Source organism: Bos javanicus, chromosome 6 (genome assembly GCF_032452875.1).
Source record: "Bos javanicus breed banteng chromosome 6, ARS-OSU_banteng_1.0, whole genome shotgun sequence".
Taxonomy (NCBI): Eukaryota; Metazoa; Chordata; class Mammalia; order Artiodactyla; family Bovidae; genus Bos; species Bos javanicus.
Window position 1 is genome coordinate 81,845,473 of NC_083873.1, and position 11,680 is coordinate 81,857,152.

Consider the following 11,680-nt stretch of genomic DNA (forward strand, 5'->3'; position numbering starts at 1 on the left):
GGAGAAATGTCTATTTAGTTCTTTGGCCCATATTTTGATTGGGTCATTTAAGAGATCTCTAGTTTTTCCCAATGTATTGTTTTTGTCTATTTCTTTGCACTGATCACTGAGGAAGGCTTTCTTATCTTTCCTTGCTTTTCTTTGGAACTCAGCATTCAAATGGGTTATATCTTTCCTTTTCTCCTTTGCTTTTCATGTCTCTTCTTTTCACATCTATTTGTAAGGCCTCCTCAGATAGCCATTTTGCTTTTTTCATTTCTTTTTCTTGGGAATGGTCTTGATCCCTGTCTCCTGTACAATGTCACGAACCCCTGTCCATAGTTCATCAGGCACTCTGTCTATCAGATCTAGTCCCTTAAATCTATTTCTCACTCATTTTTTGATGCTATTACTACTAAGTGTGTGTTAAAATATCCCATAAAACAGTAGAGGTCTAATTCTGTCATTTACCCTTATGTATTGTGGAATACTTTATGAAGAGCAGACAAGTATAACTTGCTCAAAGTCCCTGATGAAATATTTTTTTCTGTTATTGTGTAAAGATGATTTTTTAAAAAAACAAAATAATGCAATATATTATGAATAGATAAAGAAATAAATATATTAAGATTTTTATATTCATCCCTAATCCAGCATCCTCCCAGGAGACTCTTGTTATTTTAATTAAATGACTTCCCATCTTTTACATTTTAAAAATGTTTCTGAGAATTTACATTTTTTTTTCACCATTGTAACAGGTTGTATTTATTATTTCTAATTTATTTTATCTGCAGATCTGTGTGTTTAAATTAGTAAATCAAGTGAAAGTGAAAGCTATAGTCTTTCCATCCTGTATGACTTTTTGTGACCCTGTGGACCATAGCTCACCAGGCTCCTCTATCCATAGAATAATAAAGGCAAGAATAATAGAGTGGGTTGCCATTCCCTTCTCCAGGGGATCTTCTTGACCTAGGTATTGAACCTGAGTCTCCTGTGTTGCAGGCAAATTCTTTACATCTGAGCCATCAGGGAAGAAAGATTATTTCAAATTGCCATTTTGCAGCCCTGATTTACATTGTTATTATGATTGCCAGTGCATTAAGATTTACTTTTAGTACATTTTGTACTTTTCCTTTATTCAATTCAAAATTCTCTTTTTCCAATTTTCTCTTCTTTCTTACCTATTTTGGGGGAGGTGTTGAGGAGGCAGGAGTAATCAAAGGTTTTAATTTTATTCTTTCTTAGCCATTGGTTTGTTACTTATTTTATTTATATTTTTAAATTATATGTATACTTAACAAATTTTCAAGAAAAAACAGAAATATTCAAAGAATTAAATATTAATTAATTATAATTTACTTAAGTAAGTTTTTGATTAATTGAGTTTATTAAATATTAAATTAAATTCTAATTAAGGAAATAAATGAATTAACTAATGGATGAAATAATGGAGGTGGGATAGAATCACTGTATGAGTGCTCAGTTTAGAAATGTTGTTTTTTGAGAGAAGGTGTGCATTCAGTTATGTGTTTTCTTTAATCTGTGTAATACTTGAAATGTTTTGTCTTTCATCTCTTTGGTGTTGATTACCTCAGGAAAATGGAAGAACATGAAACAAAACTTGTACTAGTTTCATTAGCATGCATGCCATTTAATTTACATTTGGGACAAGAATAAAACAATTTTTTAAAATGTACTGTTGCCAAGTCATATTTTCTCCTATGGGATAAGAATAATGGTTGTTACATTTAAAAGTAAGAGCACTTCACATAAATCTAAGTTATGGCTAAGTTTTAAATTTTAGAACATGATATCAAGCATTTTATATCATGTATAAAAACTGGAAATTTTTATCTATTTATAATTTGTTTTTCAACAGTATATTTGCATTACATTATATAGCTTAATGTTCTGGAGTGTGAAGTCAAGTGGGCCTTAGGGAGCATTATTACAAAAATAGTGAAGGTGATGGATTCCAGCTGAGCTATTTAAAATCCTAAAAGAAGATGCTGTTAAAGTGTTGCACTAATATGCCAGCAAATTTGGAAAACTCATAAATGGTTAAAGGACTGAAAAAGGTCAATTTTCATTCAATTTCAAAACAATTGCACTCATTTCACCTGTAGCAAGATTAGGCTCAAATTCCTTCAAGCTAGGCTTACAGACGTACATGCTAAGTTCAAAAAAGGCAAAGGAACTGGAGCTCAAATTGCCAACTCCCTTGGTTCATAGAAAAATCAAGGGAATTCCCAGTAAAACATCTTCTTCACTGACTATGTTAAAGCCTTTGGTTATGTGGATCACAACAAACTGTGGAAAATTCTTAAAGAGATGGAAGTACCAAACCACCTTACCTGTCTCCTGTGAAAACTATATGCAGGTCAAGAAGCAAGTTAGTACCAGCCATGGAATAATGGATGATTCAAAACTGGGAAAGAAGACTGACAAGGCTGTATATTTCCACCTTTGTTATTTAACTTCTATGCATCATACATCATGTGAAAAGCTGGGCTAGATAAATCACAAGCTGGAATCAAGATTGTAGGGAGAAATATCAACAACCTCAGAAATGTAGATGATACCACTCTAATCAGATCAGATCAGTCACTCAGTCGTGTACTACTCTTTGTGACCCCATGAATCGCAGCACGCTAGGTCTCCGTGTCCATCACCAATTCCCGGAGTTCACCCAGACTCACGTCCATGGAGTCAGTGATACCATCCAGCCATCTCATCCTCTGTCATCCCCTTCTCCTCCTGCCCCCAATCCCTCCCAGCATCAGAGTCTTTTCCAATGAGGCAACTCTTCGCATGAGGTGGCCAAAGTACTGGAGTTTCAGCTTTAGCATCATTCCTTCCAAAGAAATCCCAGGGCTGATCTCCTTCAGAATGGACTGGTTGGATCTCCTTGCAGTCCAAGGGACTTTCAAGAGTCTTCTCCAACACCACAGTTCAAAAGCATTAATTCTTCAGCACTCAGCCTTCTTCACAGTCCAACTCTCACATCCATACATGACCACAGGAAAGACCATAGCCTTGACTAGACGAAACTTTGTTTGCAAAGTAATGTCTCTGCTTTTGAATATGCTATCTAGGTTGGTTGGTTGACCACGTTTGACAGAATGTGGTCCACTGGAGAACGGAATGGCAAACCACTTCAGTGTTCTTGCCTTGAGAACCCCATGAACAGTATGAAAAGGCAAAATGATAAGATACTGAAAGAGAAACTCCCCAGGTCAGTAGGTGCCCAATATGCTACCGGAGATCAGTGCAGAAATAACTCCAGAAAGAATGAAGGGATGGAGCCAAAGCAAAAACAATACCAGCTGTGGATGTGACTGGTGATAGAAGCAAGGTCCAATGCTGTAAAGAGCAATATTGCATAGGAACCTGGAATGTCAGGTCCATGAATCAAGGCAAATTGGAAGTGGTCAAATAAGAGATGGCAAGAGTGAATGTCGACATTCTAGGAATCAGCAAACTGAAATGGACTGGAATGGGTGAATTTAACTCAGATGACCATTATATCTAATAGCGGGCAGGAATCCCTCAGAAGAAATGGAGTGGCCATCATGGTCAACAAAAGAGTCCAAAATGCAGTACTTGGATGCAATCTCAAAAACAACAGAATGATCTCTGTTCGTTTCCAAGGCAAACTATTCAATATCACAGTAATCCAAGTCTATGCCCCAACCAGTAATGCTGAAGAAGCTGAAGTTGAACGGTTCTATGAAGACCTACAAGACCTTTTAGAACTAACACCCAAAAAAGATGTCCTTTTCATTATAGGGGACTGGAATGCAAAAGTAGGAAGTCAAGAAACACCTGAAGTAACAGGCAAATTTGGCCTTGGAATACAGAATGGAGCAGGGCAAAGACTAATAGAGTTTTGCCAAGAAAATTCACTGGTCATAACAAACACCCTCTTCCAACAACACAAGAGAAGACTCTACACATGGACATCACCAGATGGTCAACACCGAAGTCAGACTGATTATATTCTTTGCAGCCAAAAATGGAGAAGCTCTATACAGTCAGCAAAAACAAGACCAGGAGCTGACTGTGGCTCAGACCATGAACTCCTTATTGCCAAATTCAGACTTAAATTGAAGAAAGTAGGGAAAACCACAAGACCATTAGGTATGACCTAAATCAAATCCCTTATGATTATACAGTGGAAGTGAGAAATAGATTTAAGGGCCTAGATCTGATAGATAGAGTGCCTGATGAACTATGGAATGAGGTTTGTGACATTGTCCAGGAGACAGGGATCAAGACCATTCCCATAGAAAAGAAATGTAATAAAGCAAAATGGCTTTCTGGGGAGGCCTTACAAATAGCTGTGAAAAGAAGAGAAGTGAAAAGCAAAAGAGAAAAGGAAAGATATAAACATCTGAATGCAGAGTTCCAAAGAATAGCAAGAAGAGATAAGAAAGCCTTCTTCAGTGATCAATGCAAAGAAATAGAGGAAAACAACAGAATGGGAAAGACTAGGGATCTCGTCAAGAAAATCAGAGATACCAAAGGAACAATTCATGCAAAGATGAGCTCGATAAAGGACAGAAATGGTATGGACCTAACAGAAGCAGAAGATATTAAGAAGAGATGGCAAGAATACACAGAAGAACTGTACAAAAAAGATCTTCATGATCCAGATAATCACAATGGTGTGATCACTGACCTAGGGCCAGACATCCCAGAATGTGAAGTCAAGTGGGCCTTAGAAAGCATCACTACGAATAAAGATGGTGGAGGTGATGGAATTCCAGTTGAACTATTCCAAATACTGAAAGATGGTGCTGTGAAAGTGTTGCACTCAATATTCCAGCAAATTTGGAAACTCAGCAGTGGCCACAAGACTGGAAAAGGTCAGTTTTCATTCCAATCCCAAAGAAAGGAAATGCCAAAGAATGCTCAAACTACTGCACAATTGCACTCATCTCACATGCTAGTAAAGTAATGCTCAAAATTCTCCAAGCCAGGCTTCAGCAATATGTAAACCATGAATTTCCTGATGTTCATGCTGGCTTTAGAAAATGTAGACGAACCAGAGATCAAATTGCCAACATCCGCTGGATCATGTAAAAGCAAGATAGTTCCAGAAAAACATCTATTTCTGCTTTATTGACTATGCCAAAGCCTTTGACTGTGTGGATCACAATAAACCGTGGGAAATTCTGCAAGAGATGGGAATACCAGACCACCTGATCTTCCTCTTGAGAAATTTGTACGCAGGTCAGGACGCAACAGTTAGAACTGGACATGAAACAACAGACTGGTTCCAAATAGGAAAAGGAGTTCGTCAAGGCTGTAAATTGTCACCATGTTTATTTAACTTATATGCAGAGTACATCATGAGAAATGCTGGGCTAGAAGAAACACAAGCTGGAATCAAGATTGCCGGGAGAAATATCAATAACCTCAGATATGCAGCAGACACCACCCTTATGACAGAGAGTGAAGAGGAACTAAAAAGCCTCTTGATGAAAGTGAAAGTGGAGAGTGAGAAAGTTGGCTTAAAGCTCAACATTCAGAAAATGAAGATCATGGCATCCGGTCCCACCACTTCATGGGAAATAGATGGGCAAAGAGTGGAAACAGTGTCAGACTTTATTTTTCTGGGCTCCAAAATCACTACAGATGGTGACTGCAGCCATGAAATTAAAAGATGCTTGCTCCTTGGAAGGAAAGTTATGACCAACCTAGATAGCATATTCAAAAGCAGAGACATTACTTTGCAAACAAAGGTTCGTCTAGTCAAGGCTATGGTTCTTCCTGTGGTCATGTATGGATGTGAGAGTTGGACTGTGAAGAAGGCTGAGCTTGAAGAATAGATGCTTTTGAACTGTGGTGTTGGAGAAGACTCTTGAGAGTCTCTTGGACTGCAAGGAGATTCAACCAGTCCATTCTGAAGGAGATCAGCCCTAGCATTTCTTTGGAAGGAATGATGCTAAAGCTGAAACTCCAGTACTTAGGCCACCTCATGCGAAGTGTTGACTCATTGGAAAAGACTCTGATGCTGGGAGGGATTGGGGGCAGGAGGAGAAGGGGATGACAGAGGATGAGATGGCTGGATGGCATCGCTGACTCGATGGACGTGAGTCCGAGTGAAGTCCGGGAGTTGGTAATGGCCAGGGAGACCTGGCGTGCTGCGATTTATGGGGTCGCAAAGAGTTGGACACGACTGAGCGACTGATCTGATATGATCTGATCTAGGTTGGTCATAACTTTCCTTCCAAGGAGTAAGCGCCTTTTAATTTCATGGCTGCAGTCACCATCTGTAGTAATTTTGGAGCCCAGAAAAATAAAGTCTGACACAGTTTTCACTGTTTCCCCATCTATTTCCCATGAAGTGGTTGGACTGGATGCCACGATCTTCGTTTTCTGATTGTTGAGCTTTAAACCAACTTTTTTACTCTCCACTTTCACTTTCATCAAGAGGCTTTTTAGTTCCTCTTTACTTTCTGCCATAAGGGTGGTGTCATCTGCATATCTGAGGTTATTGATATTTCTCCCGGCAATCTTGATTCCAGCTTGTGTTTCTTCCAGTCCAGCGTTTCTCATGATGTACTCTGCATAGAAGTTAAATAAACATGGTGACAATTTACAGCCTTGACGAACTCCTTTTCCTATTTGGAACCAGTCTGTTGTTCCATGTCCAGTTCTAACTGTTGCTTCCTGACCTGCATACAGATTTCTCAAGAGGAAGATCAGGTGGTCTGGTATTCCCATTTCTTTCAGAATTTTCCACAGTTTATTGTGATCCACACAGTCAAAGGCTTTGGCATAGTCAATAAAGCAGAAATAGATGTTTTTCTGGAACTCTCTTGCTTTTTCCATGATCCAGCAGATGTTGGCAATTTGATCTCTGGTTCCTCTGCCTTTTTTAAAACCAGCTTGAACATCTGGAAGTTCATGGTTCACATATTGCTGAAGCCTCGCTTGGAGAATTTTGAGCATTACTTTACTAGCGTGTGAGATGAGTGCAATTGTGCAGTAGTTTGAGCATTCTTTGGCATTGCCTTTCTTTGCGATTGGAATGAAAACTGACCTTTTCCAGTCCTTTGGCCACTGCTGAGTTTTCCAAATTTGCTGGCATATTGAGTTGCAACACTTTCACAGCATCATCTTTCAGGATTTGAAATAGCTCAACTGGAATTCCATCACCTCCACTAGCTTTGTTCGTAGTGATGCTTTCTAAGGCCCACTTGACTTCACATTCCAGTATGTCTGGCTGTAGGTCAGTGATCAAACCATCGTGATTATCTGGGTCGTGAAGATCTTTTGTGTACAGTTCTTCTGTGTACCACTCTAATGGCAGGAAGTAAACAGGAACAAAAGAGCTTCTTACTGAGGATGAAAGAAGAGAATGAAAAAGCTGGCTTAAAACTCAGCATTCAAAAAATGAAGATCATGACATCCAGTCCCATCACTTCATGCCAAATAGAAGGAGAAAAAGTGAAGGCAGTGACAAATTTTATTTCTTGGGCTCTAAAATCACTGTGGACAGTGACTGCAGCCATGAAACTAAAAGATGCTTGCTCTTTGGAAGGAAAGCTATGACAAACCTAGACTGCATATTTAAAAGAAGAGACATCACTTTGCTGACAAGGGCCTGTATGGTCAAAATTATGGTTTTCCAGTAGTCATGAATGGATTTGAGATTTGGCCCATAAAAAGGCTGAGCACTGAAGAATGGATGCTTTCAAATTTGGGTGCTGGAAAAGACTCTTGAGAGTCCCTTGGACTGCAAGGACATCAAACCAGTCAATTGTAAAGGAAATCAACCCTGAATATTCATTGGAAAGGCCTATGTGGAAACTGAAGCTCCAGTACTTTGGCCACCTGATGGGAAGAGCTGACTCATTGGAAAAGTCCCTGATGCTAGGAAAGACTGAAGGCAGGAGGAGAAGGGGGTGGCAGAATATGAGATGGTTAGATACCATCACTGACTCAGTGTACATGATTTGAGCAAGCTCCAGGAAATATAAGAACAAGGAAGCCTGGTATGTTGCATTTCATTGGGTGACAAGGAGTCAGAGATGACTTGGCAACTAAATAACAGCAACAAATAAAGCTTAAAAGAAAAAAAATTATTTATAAAATATTCTTTAAGAATGGGGCAGTTTTGAATTAAATTACAAAAAGCTGATGACTTCCATGTTCTTATATATGTTAGTCACTAAAGCTGGATTTCCAGGTCCAAGAAGAAAGTGCTATATGATTTTGTCATGTAACAAATTGACATAAATGTACAGGCATTAAGGGACCCATCATTTTAGGTACATAGCAGGATGAAGGCAATGGCACCCCACTCCAGTACTCTTGCCTGGAAAATCCCATGGATGGAGGAGCCTGGTAGGCTGCAGTCCATGGGGTTGCTAGGAGTCAGACAGGACTGAGCGACTTCACTTTCACTTTTCACTTTCACGCACTGGAGAAGGAAATTGGCAACCCACCCCAGTGTTCTTGCCTGGAGAATCCCAGGGACAGGGGAGCCTGGTGGGCTGCCGTCTCTGTGATCGCACAGAGTCGGACATGACTGAAGCGACTTAGCAGCAGCAGGATCAAATATCCTGTCTTCCACAATGTAACAAGTTTTCCTGATTAGCTGAAAGATGACGTTATTACATCATTATGTATCCTTAGTAGGAAAAATATTGCAGATAACTTTACTTTCAAGCAAATAAAATTTTGACACATAAATAGTTTTATGACTACTTCTGTGGGACAGAAGTGATGCCACAGAAGGTGAAAATGCACCTAAATATTGAAAGTCTTCGTATTAAGACATTTAGGGGGAAATAATATTTACAACTCCAATTTATTAATGATTTAATTTTTGTCCAATACTATGCTAAGCAGTTTACATGCAGAACACAAGGCTAATGTACACTGGAGTTAGAAGAAATTGAATTCTAAATCAAATTTCTCTTGATGTCAAAAGCAATGCATGCCACAATATAAAAGCTGTAGTGTAGTCAAGTATAAATTACATTTTGTACTTTAAATATTATTTTTCTATTTGTAAATTTATATCATTTTTTTAAAATTTGGCTTTCCATTTGTTTTCTTTTTTTTTCTAATTTTATTTTATTTTTAAACTTTACATAATTGTATTAGTTTTGCCAAATATCAAAATGAATCCGCCACAGGTATACATGTGTTCCCCATCCCGAACCCTCCTCCCTCCTCCCTCCCCATACCATCCCTCTGGGCCATCCCAGTGCACCAGCCCCAAGCATCCAGCATCGTGCATCGAACCTGGACTGGCAACTCGTTTCCTACATGATATTTTACATGTTTCATTGCCATTCTCCCAAATCTTCCCACCCTCTCCCTCTCCCACAGAGTCCATAAGACTGTTCTATACATCAGTGTCTCTTTTGCTCTCTCGTACACCGGGTTATTGTTACCATCTTTCTAAATCATTTATTGTCTAGTCCTAATTCTCAGACAGATTTCCATGTCTATGTTCATCGATATCAGCTTAATTCACTCCTGCATTGTTACTTTTAAACCTTTGCTGGTCATGTTCTTGTTCCATGCTACTTTTTTTCTCTTTGGCTACTTGACTAAAACTTTAGATTCATTTTACTCTTGTTTCCTCAGTCTTAATCTACTACAACTGGAATTTCTAGGTATTATACATTAGCCTTTGGAGGCTGATTTTCTCTTTCTCTACTTTCAACATTCAGATTCATGGCTTGAAATATAGTATAAATGGATCTTGTGCTTACATTACTACCCTATGTAAATCATTTCTAATTTACACTTTCATATTTATCATCTAGCTTTTCATATGATCACTTTGATCCTTGGTTAATACAACATCTAGGTATTTGGTTTTTTTTTTTATTATTCTGCTTAAGCTTTTTATTTTATCAAGTTGGTATTAAAGGATTCATATTGAGGGGTGGTTATGATATTTGCAAAGGATTTGAAAGTTTATTATAAGCAAGGGTAGAATTTCAAGCATGCAGAAGACAAAGTTTACTCCTAAGGCATTGGGACCACTACAGAGGCTTTTTAATTAAGGAAAGTAATACAAAATCATTTTGTGAAAAAGGTCCTAAAAATTGTATTCACAGTGCATTGACCAAGAAGGAAGAACAGAGCAAGTACAAATTTAGAACCTACTTCAGTAAACTTAATGTATAGATTGAGAATACAGAGCTCAATTTGTAGCACTAGGAATTAAAAAGCAGAAATCATGTGCATGGTAATAAATAGAGAATATTTGGTTTATAATGTCATATTTACTAAGAGAGATGAAGAAGAGGTCATGATTGTTGAAAATTTTCTGGTGACTGATTAAAATGTGTTTAATTTGGAATATCAGAAGAATAGGCATGAGTTGGGGAGTGGGTGATGAATTCCATTTTAGATATATTGTACTTGAAGGTACTAAAAGATGTTCCTGTGGAAATGCCTTGAAGTCAGTTGAAAATGAAGTGAAAATTTAAGTGAGAAATCAAGTTTAATGATAGCAGTGTTGAAACTCATCCTCCTGAATGTAATAATAAATACTGTAAGATTGGTTGGATCCTTTTTTCCCATACATATACACATATTCATTCTACCAAACTCTCATCACATCCAGGTTGCCACATAACATTGAGCAGTTTCCTGTATTATACAGTAGTCTTTGTTGGTTATCCATTTTAAATATAGCAGTGGCTACATGACCACCCCAAACTCCCTAACTATCCCCCCCATCTTTCCCCCTGGCAACCATAAGTTTGTCCTTCTCTAAGTCTGTTATATACATGTACATGTATATGCGTGACTGATTCCCTTTGCTGTCCACCTGAAACTATCACAGCATTGTTAATTGGCTGTGCTGTGCTGTGTTTAGTTGCTCAGTCATGTTCAACTCTTTGCAACCCTATGAACTGTAGCCCTCCAGGCTACTCTGTCCATGGGGATTCTCCAGATAAGAATACTGGAGTCAGTTGCCATGCCCTCCTCCAGGGGATCTTCCCAACCCAGCAATCCATCCCACGTCTCCCACATTGCAGGCGGATTCTTTACTGTCTAAGCCACCAGGGAAGCCCAATAATACTGGAGTGGGTAGCCTATCCCTTCTCCAGGGGAACTTCGCGCCCCAGGAATCAAACTAGGATCTCCTGCATTGCAGGTGGATTCTTTACCAGCTGAGCTACTAGGGAAACCTATACTCCAACACAAAATAAAAGTTCAATTAAGAAGAAAAAGAATATTGGTTGGATCTCTAGGGGAGAAAAAGTCAGTCAAAACATAAACCTGGAAAACGTTCTCATGCAAAGAGTGGGAGGCAAGAAAGGACAGAATCAAGGTGATGCCTACCACAAAGAGCTGTTCTGAGCTGTTTCTTACTTCCATGTAGAGACTGTGGACACAATAGTTAGAATTTTAATGTATACGGACACGGTTGGCAAATTGTCCTAGGTGTTTAGGACACCTTAGTTGAAATAAAATGAAGTTTCCAGTAAGGAGCTAGAAATAGAAACAAGACAATGTGAATCCAGGGGAAGGGAATTTCCCTGAGTGGAAGCCTACATTGCAAATTCTGGCAGGGAGAATATTAAGAAAATTAATGAAGAAAATATAGAATATGGCAATTAGATTGTCATTAGTGACTTTTGATATCAGAGGGTAAGCATATTCAAATTTAGCAAAGTATTAAGAAGATAATATTCCTAGAATTTACAGCTGTAGC